This window comes from Rousettus aegyptiacus, unplaced genomic scaffold, assembly GCF_014176215.1.
Source record: "Rousettus aegyptiacus isolate mRouAeg1 unplaced genomic scaffold, mRouAeg1.p scaffold_m13_p_10, whole genome shotgun sequence".
NCBI lineage: Eukaryota > Metazoa > Chordata > Mammalia > Chiroptera > Pteropodidae > Rousettus > Rousettus aegyptiacus.
In genome coordinates, this window is record NW_023416285.1 from 11,809,446 (window position 1) to 11,829,703 (window position 20,258).

The following is a 20,258-nucleotide window of genomic DNA, read 5'->3' on the forward strand; positions in this document are numbered from 1 at the left end:
TTAAAACTTTTTTTTCTGATTATAAATACAAGACTCTTAATAACTAAGCATAGCTTAAAATCGATTTAATTTTGAATACAATTATATCTTATCAATAAAAACTGAAGCAAGGAATACTTTTTTATACTCTCAGTTTAAAGATTCATATTTATTTATATCAAAAAATTTTTATGTGGTGACTGCAACTTAACATGAACTTAAAACAGTGCAAAGAACAATGGTGATGATAACCAGAGTCCAGAGTTTTAACTGAGGCTCCACCAGGGCTAAATGATTTAGTTTGGGGTAGTCACTTTACTTTTCCAGGCAAACTTCAATCTCATCATTTTAAAGATGGAAAAAAATCAGAACCGAATGGTCACCAAGATCTCTTCTCGCTTCTTTTAATTTTCTATAACTATTCACACGTTCATGAGCAAAGCTGATAAACTTTGTGGTGACCAAGAATTTATAATCAGTAAACCAAAAAATAAGGAAAACTACACAATCTACTAACCCCACTGACAATAGTGTCCTATTTCTGAGTGAAGAATGAAACCCAAATATGGAAGTAGCTTGTGAAAAATTGCCAGGGTGGTCACTGAATTACATTCACTGGGTTCAGTATTGCTTCAGCAAAAGGACTGTCATTTGCTCGGTCATAAAGGCTTTAGCACAATAAACGGTAGATTTTACTGAGAGTAAAAAGACATTTCATCACACTTAAAAAGTTATAACTGTAACCTTAAAAATATAGTTTACAACCTCGTGTTAATATATTCAGTCTACACATTACTTGACATGTTTAAGGATTCGGTGCAAGAAAACGGGATCAGTATGAATAAATCTACTCTGCAGACAGCTTTTATACTCAGTTTTGAGATGGGGGGACTGTGGAACTAGCAAATCCATAATATCATGTATCTTTATAAATCTAAAACCCATTTATAATCAGTATTTTGTGCTGACATCTTAGAAATTTCAAACTTTCTAGGAGGTAACTAAATGAAAAATATAAAGCTTGACTGAAGTTATAAAGCTTATATAAGCCCATTTCTGTTCTATAGCAATAATGTTAACATCATGTGATCTGTAGACAATGCTTAGGAACACTATTTTGGGCTGACATCTCTTGAATTTCAACACCATAAGCCAAGTTTGATGTCCACTGCTATCATTTAACACAGTACCAAGGTAATTTGGTATATAATTTATGCTGAAACATAAAAAAAGGAGTAAGGCTTAATGTAAACATATTTTTTTAAAAAAAGAAATCAAAAGACTATGGAGCAGAAAGAAATAAAAATTAAGTATGAGAAGTTCTCAGTTGCTTGCTATATAGAATGGAATGCTGTTTACAGCACCCATACCCTAGATGGCAGAAGGCAGAATAATTCACCTTTTGAGAGGGAATGAAAATATATTTCAAGAGCATTAAATATTCAGATCGAATATGGGGAATGTAATTCTTAAAGTCAACCACCGAAGGGAAAAATCAGGTAAACAAATCAAATAGGGTTATCATAGCGGGCTGCATGGTGGTCCTCTGAAAGTATGTCCATCAAGAACGTGTGAACATGCCCTTCCCTAGGAAAAGGATGTTTGTGATGTAACTGAACGTTTCAGGATGAGATCATCCAGGACTAGGGACCTGCCCCAAGGACACTTGTCCTTGGGGGCAGGAGATTCAGAGTAGGTCTGGTGAAAAGGGAGGCAGACTCAAAGAAAAAAGAGAATGTGGAAGACAGGCAAATGCAGAAGTCAAAATAACGCAAGATTTTCTAGACTATGGAAAAGGAGCAAATAAGAGTACACTTAAAACTCGTAGTGCATTTTAAAAACTTCCTTTTGGTATTTTTAAACTCGTAAGCCATGTTAAAAAATAAACGACTATTTACAACTATCAGAAACAAAGGCCTAATTTCCCAAATACAGAGATCTTAAAAAAAAAAAAAAAAAAAAAAAATCCCCAATAGAAAACATAGCAAAGGCCATGAACAGAAAGCTCGAAGAAAGTAAAAACTGATGGATAATAATCACGTGCAGGGATATACGATCTTAATGAGAGAAATGTAAATTCAGACTGAAATGTAAAATACTATAAATCACTTAGAGTGGGGGGGAAAAAAGTGTGCTAACACATTTTATATTCAGAGGCAAACAGCCACTCATATTTTGCTATAAATCAGACCAACCCCTATGGAGGGCGAAAATACAAATGCATAACATTTGATCCATTAATTCACCTTCTGGAAATTTATCCTAGAGATAAACTTGTACCTTTGCAAAATATATGACATGTTAAATGTTGTATAATTGTATATTTGTATAACAAAATTATTCATTGTATTATTGTTTGTAAAAGCAAATGACTGGATATTTACATTAGTTCCGATATTATGAATTGGTTGAAGTTATCCAGGAAATGTGTTACTATGCGGCTTAGGGGGAGGAAGCTCATCAGGTATTCAGACAGAAAGATCAAAGACAGACTGAAGACTGAAGGCAGGCCACTTACATATTAAAAGCTTCTATCCCTTGACATTTCCGATTTGCTCAGGTAATACAAATTGTAGTAATAAAATCTGATTCTGTGCATTAGATTTCTCATGCAGAATAATACTTGTTATTGCTACCTCTTTATCAAGTACAAGAAAAATGGACAATACAGCTAGGCTATGCTTTTGAGTCACCAATCTCACCGGACACACGGCCTAAACTTTTAGAACCACGTGTGATAAGTTAAAATCAGAAATGGTAACTCCACAAAAGTAAATTGTTGGTGTTTTGCTTCATTTATCCCCCTAATGAAAACTAGTTCCTTGAGGGGCAGCCAAAACCAATCCGCCACCTGTTCTCCAGACAGACCATAGTCTCTAAGGAATGGTTTTTAAAATATTCTTAAAATGGTAAAAAGAAAATCAAAAAGAATATTTTATGATACATGAAAATTATATGAAATTCAAATGACAACGTTCTTAAAGTTGTATTGGAACTCCACCATGCCCGTCTGTTTACACACTTCTACGGCGGCTTTCACGCTATGACGGCATTGACAGACTGGCTGGCCAGGAAAGCCTAAAATATTTACTACATGGCCCTGTATAGAAAAACAATCTGTCGACTCCTGTTTTAGCATACGCTGTCCCAGTTTATTCTGTTGTCAGAGAAATAAATGAGTATCAAATGCTGATTTCTAAATTAATTCTTCCTAGCAAGTAATAAGAGAGTATCTACTGGATTTCAAAACTCGCCATCAATTCGAATACTCTCTATTTTAAAATCGCATCTAATTCCACATGCCATCATCAGCAATGACACACATTCTGTCCTAAGTATTATTAATTTGCTCACCAATGTGTCTTCTTAACAATTCATTGCTGCAGAAAAAAAATTCTGGGAGGTATACCTTAGTTCTTGTGTGTCGAAAAATGTTTTGCCCTCACTTTGTTGAATCATCTTGTTTTAACGCACTTCTCTGCTTGGGCATTTGTGTATTTACCATGTTTACCATGACAAGTTCAAACTCATAAAGTATAGAGATGGTGACCCTCACCACGTCCCATAAAAAAAAAGGACACAATGAATATTTTTGAGGGATTCCATCATGCGGCCACTCTTCTCTATAAGGATGCACTCAGTCACGCATAAGGACCCAATGGTAGTAGTCGTATTATTTTCCCCAAATCAACGACGACAAAAATCTACAAGTTAAGCAACTTGCGTCTACGGCCATGCCACCCTGAACACGCCTGATCCCGTCTGATCTCAGAAGCTAAGCAGGGTCGGGGCCTGGTTAGTACTTGGATGGGAGACCACCTAGGAAGACCAGGGGCTGTAGGCATAAAAAATAAAAAATAAGGGATTGTAAGCTGACAAGGTCCTTGCAATCTGTGAGGTCAACCAAGGGTTGCCTCCCTTAAAATAATAAATAAAAATTAAAAAAAACAAACAAAAAAATAAAGTAACTTGCCCAGGTTCATACTCAAAGCGACAGAGTTAAACCTTAGAGTCCCAGCAGAGGTCACCCGCTTTGCAGGCAAAGCCAGCCCAGACTGAGCACAGCTCTGGTAAGAAAGAGGTTTCTCCAATCCCACAGTGGGACGGACTCCCAGAAGGGTCATCTGTGTGCCAGAGTTTCCTGCTGGGCTGACCAAGTCTTTCTTACAGCTGCACCTTAGTCTGAGGCCCGTCCTACCCCATGCTACCCGACTGTCTTTCCTTCCCCTGTCCTCTGTCACAGGCGCGAGACCTGCATCTGGATCCGAAGGTTTCCCATCCCCCTGGGTTTTTCAGTTATCTCCCTCAGTAAAAATCTTGTACTATAACCTCACCCTGGCATGGGCTTCCCAGAGGATCCAAATGACAAAATGCTCACGACATCTTTTCAATTCAATGAAAGAATGAACTAAAAATACGGCTGGGTTTAAGATTCTATGGTAAAAAATCCCTCCATCGGAAATTAATAATAGAAAATCTATAATGTCCAGCAGTACAGATCAGAAGTTATAAATCTCAGCCCTGTTCTCATTCTTTGTTCTGAGGCTTAGGAAAATTCGGGGCTGAAGGAAATAAAAAATTCTACCAGAATATGTATGTCTCGTTTTCTTTTTTCGATATTGTGATATAGTGTCCCAAGATTTTTCCCCTACATTTTAACCCTCCTAAAATTAGAACCACCTTAAAATTGGTATCAAAAGAAATTTCCAGCTGCTAAGAAAAAGAATAAGTTATGAACTTAACCGGGAGTGTCAGCGTTGGCATATACACAAACTGTGGCTGAATTTTAAGTCGGAATCCTTGATTATGGCTTAATGCTTACACATTAAGGTTTTATACGATATGGCACTGAAACAAAAAGTTGTGTAACAAAAGATTGCATATTATATGGCAGTCAGCGTAATGAAAGGCAGCAGAAATGTTAAATCTCTCGGAATTTAACATTTAGGAGAGGCTGGTGGGATTCATTCACGGGCCATGGAGAACAATCACTCGAGCAGCTCACATCTCTCGTCAGCTGCCAGCTAGTTTATAAGGAAAGCAGTTAAACTTCCAGTGACGTGTGATTAAATTTGGAAAGAGAGAGAGAGAAAAAAAAAACTTGTTAAATTAACCAAGCGAAAAGTACAAACAAAATACTATCTTCACAGATGATCAAGTTATTTTATCAAGTCTAAAGATGCAAAAGAAAAAGTCAAGATCACTTTTATACAAAGCAGTGGGTTATGATATCCGCATCACACTGTCAAATGATTTAAAACACATTTAGCACGTACACAGGAAGAAAAAAACTGATAAAGGAATGGTGTAAAATGTTAATAATAGCAAAATCTAATAAATCTGGGTAAAAATATAAGGAGTTCTACCAATTATTCTGGTTTTTAACTTTCACGTAAAAACCAGTGTAAAAATTTTCAGTGTAAAAAGCTTTATGTTAAAATGACACCCTGCAGAACAAGAATGGTCAAGCGACGCAGAACAGCCCTAAATGACAAGGGTGGTGTCAGCTGAAATTCTGGAGGGGACGTATTTCGTGGTGTGAGAAAAACAAATACACATTTTTAGGGAAACCAGATCATAAAAGTACTCTCTCGGCTCCCTCGCTGGTAAGCTGTTTGGAAAAAGGAATCTGATTTTGACAGCATCTTAGAATCAGCAATGCCGGCTGCTTTTCTCTTTCTTCTCCATCTGCTTCTCAGTTGGGTACTCATCTCTTAGACCCGTCCTCCACACCTCTTAATTCTGCTTCATGACTCTCATCTTAAACCTTCGGCTCTGAATTTTAGAAGAAATCTTCCGCTCGGTTTTCCAGACAACTAATTCTCTAAGTCCTGAGCAGTTCCTATTTTGCTCTCGATCCCCTCTACTGCCTCGGCCATAGCTTCCTCACATCGCGACCTCACTGCTAACCTCTGAGACCCCCTTCTTCCGAGCATCTCTTCCCCCACGGACGCCCCTGCTTTATGGATTCGCGGTTCTCTTGGATCTGAAACTAGGAATTACATTTTTTCCAGTCTTAACGTTTCCCCAATCATTCTGTTGATGTCCTCTCAAACGCCTGATGACTCTTGGTTACTTTCTCATCCTTAAAAAAGAAACGTGGGGTCCCCTACAACTTCTTTCTGCCTACGATCCCCCACCGGCGCTCTGCTTTGCCGCATCTCCCAGTTTACTGGAAAACAAGCGAAATGGTTTTGTCACAGAGGCAAACCCAACCATCAAGCTTGCTGAGCAGAACTCACTGAAAACAGAACAAAGCATCTGTTTCAGGCTTATTAATTCTGGGTGGAGAAAGCTCCTTACCAACTTCTGCTTGCCACTCCCTATAGTTTCAATGCTTGGGATTCTTCCAGGATCCTGTTAAGAAAATTCATTTTTCTCGTTATTTCTGCTTTTGTCTCTACAGGGCTGTGAGTTCCTTTACTGTGCAGTTTCACCATCCATCTGATCCCATCTGTTTTATTTATTCTACAACATCCTCAATGCTTCTGGACCACTGGAGGACCTCATTTTTCAGCCCCATCAATTATGGGTTTGTTCATATTTTTATGTTTCCTGTGTCATTTTCAACAGAATTTTGGAAGAAAAGGAGAAAAAAATAAACGAATATGCTTCAATGTATACTTAGGGGGAGGTAAAGTGTTCTTTTCCCCAAAGTAGAGGTCTCCTTCCTGTTTGACCTTCTCTTTGGATAAATGATTAGGGGCAGACTTGGGTCTAGCCCATCCCTTCCCCTTTATGCAGGGAGGCTAATGTTTTCCTTTATGAATTTGCCAAAACCTCGACTACCTTTCACTTAACAGACTGATTACTTTTAATCACAAGGGCACCTGTTAAAACAGAATACCTCATATGTTAACCAAAGTTAGAGCCCCAGGTTCCCTGTAAAAGAGTCAGGCATCCCTGAGCACACCCACTCTTAAATGCTACAATCCTCCTTGCCCAACAGCCAACATCAAACGCAGAGCAAGGGAGTCAGGAGCCCGGCCTGCTGGGAGGGAGGGAGCTGAGGTTCTGATGCCTGACCTGGCGACTCTCACCAATTTTTTGTTTGAGATCACTTTTCCAGTCTCTCTGCTCTGCCCCAATGATTACTGAGCTTGAGGTGCAATGACAGAGGGTCATCTCTGGATTACAAAGGACCTGAACTTGAATCTTAACGCTAGGATCTGGCTTCACAACTCTGGGCAAGTTCCCTTAACCTCCCAGTCACTTAATGCCCCATCTGTAAATCATCCTGGGTACATCTGAGAGAGAATATGCATTGCCCTGTGAACACACACCTGAATGAATGCATGGCAAAGCACACACGGCAGGCCCTTATGGCAACTCCGTAAGATCCGAGCGACTGGCGACCTCGCACCCAGAAAATGGTGAAGCTGAGACCTACATGTTCCTATCCAGCTGCACCTGCTGCTGACCAGGCCGTGGTGCTACCTTCTCTTCTTACAGGCTCAAAGGCGTCTGCTCCGTCAGACCGGTCTATTCAAACCATTAATTCACAGCACTGCGGCTGGTGAACATGTTTTCCAGTTCTTCTATTTTAACATATTGTTAAAAAAAAAGAGAGAGAGAAGGAAAAAGAAACAAATTCAAACCCATTACTTCACAGATACTGTTTGAAAGACTTAAAAATGAGTAAAATTAAAATTGGGACAATATTTTATAAATAAGTGTACAGGTGGTCTACAATAACAAGGTACACACGTATAATGCTACTCACAAACAAGAGACCCACGACAATGCAAAGAAATCACCTGAGACCAAAGGCAACAGCAAACCCTGCCTGCTGATCACGCCCCCTTATCAGAAACTCAGAGGGTGCACTATCACTCTGAACTGAGGACGCTCGAATTTCTTCAGTTGAGCATTTCTCAAATCTGTCTAACCAAGAAATTCTTTTATGTGGTAACGACGGCCTGCCAAACCCACGTGGCAGAAAGATGAACTATGCTTGTCAGCTGCCTGGGATGCAAGAACTAAGTGCGTCATCTGAGAGCAGAGGTTGCTGGTCAGGACGGCTGGATCTGAAGCCGGAGCTGCCATTTTCCACTGGTATAAACCATCGAGTGATCCCCCCTGACTTTCAGTAATGGAATCCATGCCAATTTCTCTAGAGCAGGGGTCAGCACACTCCAGGCCGCAAATTCTTATTATAAATAAAGGGTCACTGGTACACAGCTGAGTTAAGTTATGGCTGAGTTAAGCAGCTGCAACAGAGACTGTATGGTTTGTACACCTAAAGTATTTACCGCCTGAGCCTTTGTAGAAAAGATCACCCATATCTGGTAGAGACCTCCGGTTCTCAACTCTGTCTGTACCTCCAAAATATTAAGAAAGATTTTAAAAGAAAGAAAAAAGCAAATCTTGCCCCCATAACTCCCAACAATTAACTCAAAATTTTAGAGCATGGGGGATCCAACATCGTTTAACTCGCTGGGTGGGCTCCACTAGTGCCTCTGTCTCCAGCCTGCAGGGGAGTAGAGCGATGTGGAGTCCTCCTACCACTCCCAAGGTCACCACTGCTCCAAGAGCACTGTGGGCTGGATCCGTGAAGAGGGCCCTCGAGTAACAAAGGAAACCAAGACCACTGCCAGGGACCCAGTAGCCAGAGAGAAAGAGGGAACAATCCACGAGCCCACTTGTAATGACATGGGACTATTGGATGGGATGTAAGATATAACACTGCACAAAAAACAGAGAGAAACAAGTGAGACGACCTCAGGGGATTCCACAACGACATATAAAGTTAAAACTTTTTGGAAAATCAGGAAGTGACTTTTTAAATTTCGTAGATAAAACAAAGACACTGACTACTGAAAAGCAAATCATGATGACACCTGCGGCATATGCAAGTAACAGGAGTTCTGGGGGTAAAAAAAAAAAGGAATGGGTAGAAAAATGGCTATAATAAAGGAAAGAAAAGGAGACGTCTCCACGGGAAGTAGAACAGAGGTCACCGAGGGCCGTGGGGGACGAGGGACAAGGGAGTTGTTATTTGATGGGTACGGAATTCGCGCTGGGGATGATTAAAAGGTTTTGTGTGTAGACAGTGTGATGGTTACACAGCGCGGTGAAAGTCTTTAAAGCCACTGAACTGTACACTTACAGATGATTACAATGATGTTAAGTATATTTTTGCACAAAAACTGATGTCTAATAAAGATATGTACATAAGCCAAAAAAAAAAAAAAAAAAAAACCAAAGGAAATGTCTCCAGTTAGAAGATAGACTTGTAAAATTAAACATGTGCCAGACAAACTAATGGGGAAAAAGGTACATTCGGGCATATTCTAGTAAAATTTCTGAATTCCATGATAAAAAAAAAAATGCTCTAAGTTAAAAACACATGAAAACATGGGTGTTTTTATATTTTGGTATTAACGCTATTTCCTACAGAGAGGATGAATTAGGGAAGAGTTCAGTATGCTGAGTCTGCCCTCTCGAAGCTGTATGCAATAGTACTTCCAGCTTCTACCTCTGCAAGGTGAACATTATTTAAAATGAGACAGCAAGTCAAAGATATCAACAGGTGGACATTATTTAAAATGAAACGGCAAGTCAAAGATATCAACAGGTGGACATTATTTAAAATGAAACGGCAAGTCAGAGATATCAACAGCTAACATACTACTGTGGGGTAGCAGTATAATTTATCATCAAACAGACGTCTGAGAATAAAAGGAGGTGCCGTTACTATTTACAATAAGACGAGTCTCAATCCGGGCACGTGGTCACTCTGAACTATTCAAATGGCTTAAAATAACCTTGCAAAATTCAAGGTATTTTTATCAAAGACCTGACTTTTTTTTTTAAAGGCCTGTTTCTCTTATAATCATTTCAGATTGTTTAGTCAGGAATTTCATAAATAAAAAGGATAACAATCTCTTTTTCTGCTTCAGCATTAAACAGTAAGTTCACATGAAATTAAATATTTGATTAACAAAAACTAAAAGGCTTTTAATGCTGTACTAGCTATATTTAAAAATGCCTAGAAATGAAAACCTGTTTACTAAATAACACTTCACATTATGAATACATCAGCTCCAAGAGGACAGGGAGCCCACTTTTCAAGGTGTCTGAATATCACAGAGATCACTGGATGCTTCATATCTATGAATACAATAAAAGCAAGTTTATCTGGTATTTTTACTGAATGGAAAGCTATCTATTGGGACCAGAATGAGGCTCTTCGAGAATTTTTTAAGTCTGATGTTTAAGCTGAAATTCATGATGCACGGACAACTCATTAACTGAGGTTATATTGGAGCATCTACTGTGTGCTGGGAGTGACATTAAGGGAACAAAAAATAGACCTCAAGGACTAATACCCCGCGCGCATCTAAGTGTGACATGCCACCAGAGGCACGCGTAACTGATGCAAAGGGAACACAGTTTCGCTGCTGAACAGCAGGATGGAAGACATCTCTGGACTTTGCTGATCAAAAAAAAAAAAGAAAAGATGAGTAGCAATCCAGAAGGCAGACAGGAAAGGGAAAATCCTCTTCTACAGAATTAACCCCTCCAAGGTCTGTAAGAGTTTTCTACCGCTGCCTAATGCATTACCACTGACCCGGTGCTTTACGCTTTACATCCACACCTATTTACTGGCCCGCACTTCTGCAGGTCAGAAGTCCACGCACAGTGTGGGTGGGTCCTCTGCTCAGGTGGACCTGGCTGAGAACCTGGACAGCAACAGTGGGGAGGCTCCCAAGTTAACACCCGGGGGGATGGAGGGGGGCGGGGAGGGACAGGAAGTACGCGCGCGTCACCTCGGAAGCACTCTTGTCAGCCACACCTGCATCGGAGCAGTGGGAAGAGGGACCTTGTGATTTTAATTTTCATTCTCCATTGTGAACTTGTCTTCCCTTCCTGGGAAGGTCTGGAAACGTCCCTTGACCATTACAACACACTGGTGATGAGATGAGTATGAACTCTGGAGTCAGACAGCCGCAGCTCAAACCCTGGGTCTGTCACTCACTGCCTGGGTCACCTCAGGGAACTGATGAGCGTCTATGTCCCACTTCCTGGGGCACACAAGAGGGATTATAACAATAACCCTGGTTGGGAAACGTAAGTAGTAAGCAATGTAACACTTAAAAAAAAAACACTTACGGCAAGATCTGGCACACTTAGCAAACATTACCTGTCATTACTGGCCCACGTTTCTAATGGATCATGTCTTTTGCTACTAATTTGTAGGGGTTCTTAAAATATGGGCATTGGCATTTTTCTCTAGTACCATCCCCAAATACCACCTTTAGTTTAGGCACCTGGTACAAAAGCTGGGAGCCACTCTCTATTAGAAGATATTTGGAGAGCACATTTTGGAAACTATCACTGAGGTGTATTTTTCACAAGGATAGTGCATACGACTAAGTATGGAACCTAAATAATCCTATTGGTAAGAAATCTCGAGACTGTAAATTTAGGGCTAGGCAACGTAGCTGTTGAAACTCAAATAGTGAGAAACCCTGGTATAGACCAAAAACCATATGACTCTAAGATTATAAAAATAAAGAAATGAGACAGTCATTATCAGAGTTTTGGGCTTCCAGGGCCACTGGCAAACAACGGCACGTGGGCCACCACCTCCTAGTCCCATGCGCATGGCAGATCATTAGTCAGGCCTGGCATTTTCTTGATAAGCTCACAGGACACTCCTGATGGCTACTCCTGACTCGCCAGTGCAGACCTTTGAGAAATCTACTTGCCACACAGGTTTGATTACAGAATTGATATCATAGCCAACTATGCTAAAAAAAAAAAAAAAAAAAAAAAAATCTACATTTCCAGACATTATAACCACACTGCACGTTCCTCTGGTATTCAGAAATTCGGACAAGGTCAACTCAATAAGCTGGGGTTTTAAAAAAATCTACATTCCTCTACATTCCCATTACAGAGGAAGGAACAGAGACAACCAGAGTTCAAATGCTTCAAGAGCTCCTCAAGGGTTCAGATCTTAAAGACAGGAATTCGGGGACCAAAAACACGAATCCAGTTAACAGGAAGAGAGCACAAGGTCCCAAAGTGGGATCAGCCCTAAGAAATGAGGGCCGGTCTCTGCAAGTGATGGGCAATTAGGGCTAAGAGCAGTTGAGGAAAGGCATGCGAGGCTCAGAATCTATGCAGGCCAGAAGCTTAGGACTAAAAGGACCCAACGCCTACCTCCAACACCTACCTCCGCACCCCCTGCACCTCCTTCTCCCTTCCCCTGGAAAACAGCCCCGGTACTTACATCGTAATGCAATCAATGCGTTCTAATAGCATGGCTTGAGTTTCATTAAATGTCCACAAAAAGTCCGTGGAATTTAAAAATAAATCTTATTTGATTTGGGTTTGATTTGGTTTCGTGGGATGTGTAAGATCACAGAATTTCAGGAGTCAAAGAGGTCCTAAAGATAATCTAGTTCAAAACTGAAAGAGGAGAAATAGTCATTCTGCTATTCAAAAAAGTGAGAACCAAATAAATTATGATTTGCTAGGGAACAAAATTCTACCTGGTAACAAAGCCAACTTGAGACCTCATAGCCATTCAGTCTCGGCATCTTCCCTTCCGACGCCCTGCTTAACCAGCCCGATTCTGACTTGTAGGTGTGAGCCCTGCCTAAAAAGAGAGCTAGAGTGTCATGGCTTCTTTTCACTTTTTTTGTAGAGACCTACAAAAACAATGTAGCTACCTTCCCGATGACGTTGCTATTCCTTCCATCTTTGCATGGCAGCTATGTTTCAGATCGGGTCATTTATTATTCCCAAACAAAATTTTCAGTCTCATGAATGCAGATAAAAAAAGGACTAATAATAATAATCGATACTACTGCATTGCAGACTTAAGTATGACCACCTCTGGTCATTCCCACAACCACCTGATAACAGTAAAACGAGATGTTAAAATTCTTTCCTTCAATAGTTACTTACTAGGACATAATATGTACCAGGTGAGAATTCTCAGTTACTGTTTTCCCATCAGTCAAAGACATCTAAAGAAATGGGTCAAGGTAAACAAGTCCTCAGCATCTTTTTGTTCTACAAAGGTTTATCCCCAACCCTACTTCCACAGTGAGCATTCCGGTTGGTTGTGACTTTTATGGACATAACAATAGTGAGCATTATAGGCCTAGAGGTCAAGGTCTGAGGCCCAATACCTACTGAAAGTAAAAGGTCTCCATAATTTCCCTTCTCATTGGTGGATGCAGTGACAATTGGAAACCTGCAATTTAATAGGTTTTATAATCACTAAAATGAGAAAAAATAGAAATACTAACATAAGGACTTGACAACATTACAAATGTAAAAAACGGAAAGTCAGACAAAGTTTTTACAGTCACGTCCCAGTGTGTGGTTGCTAAATTAGAGCTAAGCTGATGGACAAGTTTTTCGACTTTATCCTGGAGAGAAAGAACTCAAATACCTTTTTTTTTTTTTTTTGCAGCACGGAACTTGAAAAATCAAGTCACAGTAGAACAGTAGCCAGGGTTAAGCAGGCAACAATCTCAAGTAGGCAATTTCTGTTTCTCATGGGTTCAGACTAGAGATGACATCCCTTTCCAAGGTTCTTCCCTCAAATGGCAGGCCATCTCCTAGGAGGAACTGCCCATCAGGGGTCTGTCCTGGCAGAGAAACCAGTCAAGCCAGTCATTTCCACATATGAGTTTCTGAGCCCACACCACGTGAACTGGCCAAAATTCAATAATTAAGTGAGTGTGACAACAGCTGCGCTGACCACTGAGCTAAATGACAAGAAGAAGAAGAGGACAGAGGCAGTGGTGAATGAAAGACGTTTGAATCTAGACAGACACTAGACAGCGCTGGGCTCAAACTGAAATGAGAGGCGAGGAACCCAAGATGACGGATTACAACTGCTTTTCAGGAAGCTGAATTATGAAGGAAGGAGAGTGACCGCTCCAAGAAGGAGCTGGAAGGGAGTACTTGGGGGAGGGGAGTTTTTTTTAACAGAGGGAGAACGTGCACGGCTATCTATGTAGGCTGAAAAGAAACATCACAAACTAGGGGAAAAGTCTAAAATGCAGAAAGGTAAGTGATAGTTTCTCAAGAAGCAGGGGAGAACTGGATCAAGAAAAGGGAGGAAAAATGGGTAACAGACAGACAACTTCTCAATATCAAAGGAAGAGTGGAAGTTTAAGCTTTGACCTTGAAGGTTGGGTATTCTGCTTTGAAGAGTCTCAAGCTTATCCATGATAGATTCTTCTTGTGTTAAGAATAACACAGACTCTCCCCCTTAGTCCTATTTGAGGGGGAAAAAAAATAATAGCAGGGAAAGTGGAACATCTTTAAACAAAAACTTACTGAGTGTTTATGTGATAGTTGCTGAGGATACGGAGATAAATATCACCATGAAGAGTTCACAAATTGGAAAGAGGATTGTAAGTATATAACTGCAAACAGCATGACAGTGATTAATGCACAAGCTGCAGCAACGCAAGCAGACATGACAGAGAGGCAGGTCGCAAGCAAGGGAAGAGTCAGCTTAGCACTGTCTACTACTCAAGGTGGACTTTAAGTTCCATGGCATGTGGAAGGTTTTCAAATTCCCATGGAGTCTTGGTCATACAGGGAGAGTTTTAAAGGCCTGATCTTGTTTAAAACAAATGGCCAGGTTAAAAAGAAGACTAATCTAGCAGAAAGCATATCCATCTCAAACGTGGTCCTGGAGACGAACACACACACCCCCTCAACTTCTCTTTTGCCTCTTTCATGAGAAGAGCTGGGAAGAATTGCACAATAAAAACAGAGAATACTTTTAAATCTTATCTTGATGGGAAAGGAATCAATTTAATTAGACTTAATTCAAGTAGGCTTAAAGAAAGAGAAGTTCAACAGTTGCATTTAAAAAATCTGTATTACTGTCACACCTCGAAGGCCCTGCTCCACCTTTCCTCCTATTAAATCCAAGGGTTTGGACCAAAGTGTCCTCCAACACAATTTACAACCTGCCCTCTATCTGGCCACAACATGAGGCCAACATAGAGCTGCCTATTAAATGCCTATTGCTATTCCAGTGACTATCTTTGCAGAAGGAAGCAAAACAAAGGTTTGACCTCCATGGAACTGACATTCTAGGTGAGGCCAAGTCACATATTTGGAACCATGTTTTCCAATTCAGAAGAGTCTTTGCGTAGGGAGTGGATTTAATTCACAGTTACACGGTGCCTTAGGCCCTGTGCTGAAGGGAGGAGGGGTGAGGGGAGCCTTGGCGGAGCCTAGATCACCCCCGAGATCCTCTCCTTCTCCCCAGCCTCTGCAGGGTGTGTGCTTATTCCTTTTCTGGGGAGACATCTTGGCCTACAAGTACAATTGTTGAATAGATGGGAACAGCACTTACACAGGTAGAGCTAGCAACCTACCCAAAGTATTTAGTAACAGCGCTAAAACGGACATTACGCAGGTGATGGGCGACTCAGCCTTCCTTCTGCGGAGCATAAAATTCCACAGATCTGCCCCTATCCCCCCAATGGTGATGACTCGGGAACCAAAGATTTCAAATGCGCACAATTTAAACTTAAATTGTAAAATATGGGAAGAGGAATCAAACGGCAAAACATGCATGTTTTCAGTTTTATTTAAATCTAGGACCAAGAATGCCAGACATTTGAATTGACAAACAGGTAAAAACAACTAGCAAATGCCCGACATGTGAGACGATTTGGGCTCGCAGCCCAGCAGCTAAGTGCTGTGCCCCGATGCGGGAATCTCCTGTGTGGTCTGCGGGACGTGCCTGTCAATCCTCAGGTCAAGAATATGGCAAAGATGCCCAGAGCCCTATCTCCTCAGTTCCCACCAAAGCAGTAAGAAAATAATGAAAGGAATATATTATCAGATGATGAGTGGTCCCTAAATATCTCCAGAGTGTCAAGCTGGGGGGGGGGGGGGGGCGGCGGGAAACCTGGTAGAAACTAAAAATGTACAGAGAAGGTGGCCAAATACAAATGACCCTTTTGCAGACACATCAAAATACATTAAACTCTACTTATAATCAGATGTAAATTAAAACAAGTTTTTTTTTTTTTTTTTCCAACTGATCAGACTGGTAAAGACTAAAAAGTAAAATCAAAATGAAAGAATTTCCTGAGCAAGTACATACCTGGAAAATTGGGCCTCTCACACTTTCTCTATACCATTTTATGATTTTAGGTTAATAATGCATTTTCACCAGTTTCTCTATGAAATAAAGGACTTAAAGTATAAGTACACTAAGGCTGCTCTGGACAAAGGCTTGCTGTTAGACCCCTTCAGTTAACGGATCCGCCACACCTTTAAAACCTTCTTGTCCTTATCGCCATGAGCTGATATTAAACCCAGCCTCAGCACACCATTCCTCACTCTACAAATAATCATTTGTCTTGCGTCCTCTGCATAAGGCTCAACGCTAAAGGGCTCAGCTATCTGCCCTAAAAACCTCTCTTGATTTTCATCCCTCTTTGTTCCACCTGGCACAGTCCCACCCTCCCCTCAGGGCAGCTGCCCCCAATTTGTTCTTCTGCTCTCTCTTCTACCTTCTTTTGTCGCAGTGGATGACAGCCGGTGAGGCTGGTTAACCCTTCAGGTTGCTGGCCTAGTCGACAACAAGTTCTCAGCCCAGGGGACATCAGAGTCACCTGCCGAGTTCTGAAAATATCTACGTCCGGGCTCCAGCCTTAAACAATGAAAGCGGCGCCTGAGGTCCGTGGCCCAGACCTCTGACCTCTTAATGTTCCCAGGATTCCAAGCAACGCTGAACCTTCAACAGCAAACCCACATACCAGGTCACTGGAAGGTGGAGAGAACTGCTCCCTGGGGCTGGGCTGCTGGGCTTGAGGCAGTGGGACTGCTCCACACAAACATCACTACTGTCTATGCATGCCACGACATGAAAAGTCTTGGAAAGAATTGTCATAAATAATAGTAGGGATTATGTGCTACAGAAGGTCTGAGACATATTAGGCTAGGGAAAGGTTTTGTCCTTGGCAGAGATGGACATGAGGGTAAAGCAATGAAGGTCGCTGAACAAAAAGGTCTATCAGTCCCTAAAACTCTACCAGTTACTCTCCTATCTCCTGCTGGCTTGGCAGGGGGCGGTAATGGGGAAGATGCAGGTTAAATTTCATCGGAAAGAGCTGGATGGTCAAGTCTAACCAGAGAGGTATGACAGATATTGCATAGCTAGAAGGCAAGAGGCAAAGTTCCAGAAAGGATACAAGCATGCATGCAAGACTGGGATAAAATTGGTCTAATGAGACACCCGCCCCTCCCCCACGTACACAAAAAAGTCATGCCTAGAGATGAGAAGTCTCATAAACCAGCCCACCTGAGTCTACAACAAGCAGAGTAGGCAGTGAATAACTATGTGCTAAATGCTGAATGAATGCAAAAGAGAGCAGTTTGGAAACACACACACACACGCACGCACAACTGCACAACTACTAGGATACAAATGATCAAGAATGCCACTAGAGAAGAGTAAATGTCAAAAGTAAGTGCTGGTCTTTGGCAGACCCTGCTGTACAGGGAAGGCAGATTCAAACCTGGGCATGCAGCTTGCAGACAAAAGAGGCAGAGAGGGCTGGGTGTTGGGGGTGGGGCGGAGGGGGGTGTTATTTTTAAACTGATCCCTTAAACCTTCCATTTGTTTCCTTCATGCCCTGAACAGGAGGGATCTGAGTACAGAAAATGCTTTCCTGGATGAAAAGCCCCATATCTGCAGTGGGTTCGGAATGGCACTAAAAGTGACCAAGACAGACACGTGCCTCCTACGAGGTGCCTACTACATCTCTGTCCCACCCCACTGCAACATGTATGAGTCCCTTACTAGACACGCAAGATTTCTAAAAAAGTTTCATCTTGAAGAAAAAAAAAAAAATGGGGGAGATAGATGGCTTATTTAAAAAAAAAAAAATCTCTCTTCAGATTTAAATTGCCTGCATTTGACCATAAGTGTAAGTTAAACCATACATAAAGCATTAAAATTATATTAAGTTTTAAAATAAATTTAGTCAGGCTATAATTAAAAACTCATTGAGCAAGTCTGCATCTATAGCTTCCTAATCTTTGCAGAATCTGAGTTAACATGGTACTAAAATTTAAAGAACCCTGTATCCTAATTTTTATCTGTTTGAGAAAAATCTTGGCACAACAATAAACTAGTCATGTTCACCGGACGCTGAGAGTCCTTCGTAGGAATACGGCCAACACAGAAAACAACTGCTTTCGGGGCGGGGGGAGATCATGGAATACTTTCATAAAAAATGTCATTCATTCTGTGTCATTTTCTGAGTTACTTTGAAGAGTTTTTACTTTTGTTTTCTCAAAACCATCTTTACAGTCTCCTTGGAACAGAAGCTGTAACCAGAAGGGGGCGAGAATCTCACGACATTCCTGTGTTCGTTTGTTTTTGATTTCTGGGTTACTGCCAAACCCACCGACTTCTCCCATACACACTCCTGATGCTGGAGGACTCCAGGCAAGAAGCAACTGGATTTGGAGGCGGGGTCATGCAAAACGTTATCATATTGGAGAACCTAAAGACTTGCATTCATGGACCAAATGCCTAAGTCTGCCCTAAATACGCCAAATAACTTGCCAACATACTGTCTAATATGTGTGCTTACCACACATATATGATCATGGAGGTCAAAAGGAACTTTAAATAGATTTAATATACCCGTACTTGAATTGGGGATCCTATGACACCCTAAATAAATGTTCTCACCTGATGTGAATTTGCATCCTCTTCCAAAGCTCCACTTGTCCTGATCTCCCCCCACACAGTCGGACCTTTGCTAACATTTCTCTTTGTCAATAAAGGATTTCGTTCCACCCATGCTCCAGGCACCTGCCGAGAAAGGCCTCACAGTCCCTTCCTTCACTGAGATCTGCGCTATGAAAGCGACATGGCTCAAGCATCACGTAAAGTGACAGATAACAAGAGCACAGATAAGCACTCCCTGGGTTCAGAGAAGCGAAAGATCAAAAGGCTGGAAGAGCGACGAAGATTTCCCAGCGGCTGAGCTGGGTGGTGAAGGATCCAGAATTTACCAGCGCAGGAACTCGACTTAGCGAAGGCGCACAGGACACAACGTGGAAAACTCTGCTCAGGGACAATGAGAGGCATATTCCGGTTAATGAGAGAATTTGTGGCGAAGCCTGATCCTTGGGTGAAAAAATCATGTCTTCTTACCCTCAAGCGTCTACCCTTCGTCACTGTGCCCACAACATAACAGGACCTCCATCGATGTGCGTGGAAAGAACAAATTATCTGTGCTGAGTATTGGGAATCAAGGCTACAGGGGAATGAAAGACTTTGCATTCGAAGATAAAAACCCTTGACCCGCAGGAATTCAGGCCACACCAGCTTGCAGGGCTATCCAAGAAAATCACTTCGCTCCTATCTCACTGTGGTATTCACCTGGCAAAGCAGCCTGGTTACTCCCAACTGTTTGCATCTCTAGGCCAAATGCACCTGGCCACCTCCCTTTCACTCTCGTGACAAGGCAGAAATGGACACGACTCTGCTCTGTGGACATTGCTGCAATCCCAGTGCGTTCGCTTTCCCACGTTCCCAAAGGGCCACTTCACCCCTTTCACCTTCCCCTCCACACCACCTGCTTGCCTCTTCCTCCCTCAACCTGCCGCTGCATCTTTGAGAAAGTAACAGCGATGGGGCAGGAACCCCCGCTCCGGCCCACTCGCGCTCACACTGCCCTGCCTGCCTTCTAAACGCCCACGCTCCACACTGTTCCTTGCATCCCTGTGCGGGGATGCAATGCCCCGCTGTCATCAGAAGCCAACCCCTCCCCTGTGTTCCAGCTCCCCTCCCATCTCACCCCCTTCACCATCCATTTCTCCCTCTCCTGAATTATTCCCAACCATATTCTGACATGCTCTAACATTCCCATTTCTTACTAAGAAACCTTCGCACCAAACTTCTTCCTTATCTGGGTGCCATTACCACCATCCTTACCACCACCACCCCCGCCCCAAGCCACCCAACCTGCCCGCTATGTGCCCCGGTCCACGGATACAGCTCATGGAAGCCACCAAAGCTCCAAGCTGTCAAACCCAGCGGTCCACTCCTTGGTCTTACTGTTCTAGGTCTCTCAGCATCTCTACACTGCCATGCTCCTTTATCTCTTCAGACCTGAACTTCTCTTGGCTTCTAGATACACCAAGTTGCTCCCTTTGCCCCGCCAGCTGCTCCTTCTCAGGCCCCTCCCTGTCCCAGGGTGCTTCTGCCTGGGCCATCGCCTCCTCCTGGCTGCACAATCTCCCCTAACTGATCT

At 42.0% G+C, this 20,258-nt stretch overlaps 1 protein-coding gene and 1 non-coding gene across 3 annotated transcripts in view; one reads left to right on the forward strand and one right to left on the reverse strand.

Moving 5' to 3' along the window:
* Positions 1-20,258, reverse strand: part of ADGRA3 (adhesion G protein-coupled receptor A3) — a 95,347-nt gene that overhangs the window by 70,761 nt on the left and 4,328 nt on the right. The window lies entirely within an intron of this gene.
* LOC118608757 lies at positions 3,704-3,823 on the forward strand. The gene has a single exon (XR_004953178.1). It is a non-coding gene; the product is annotated as a 5S ribosomal RNA (ribosomal RNA).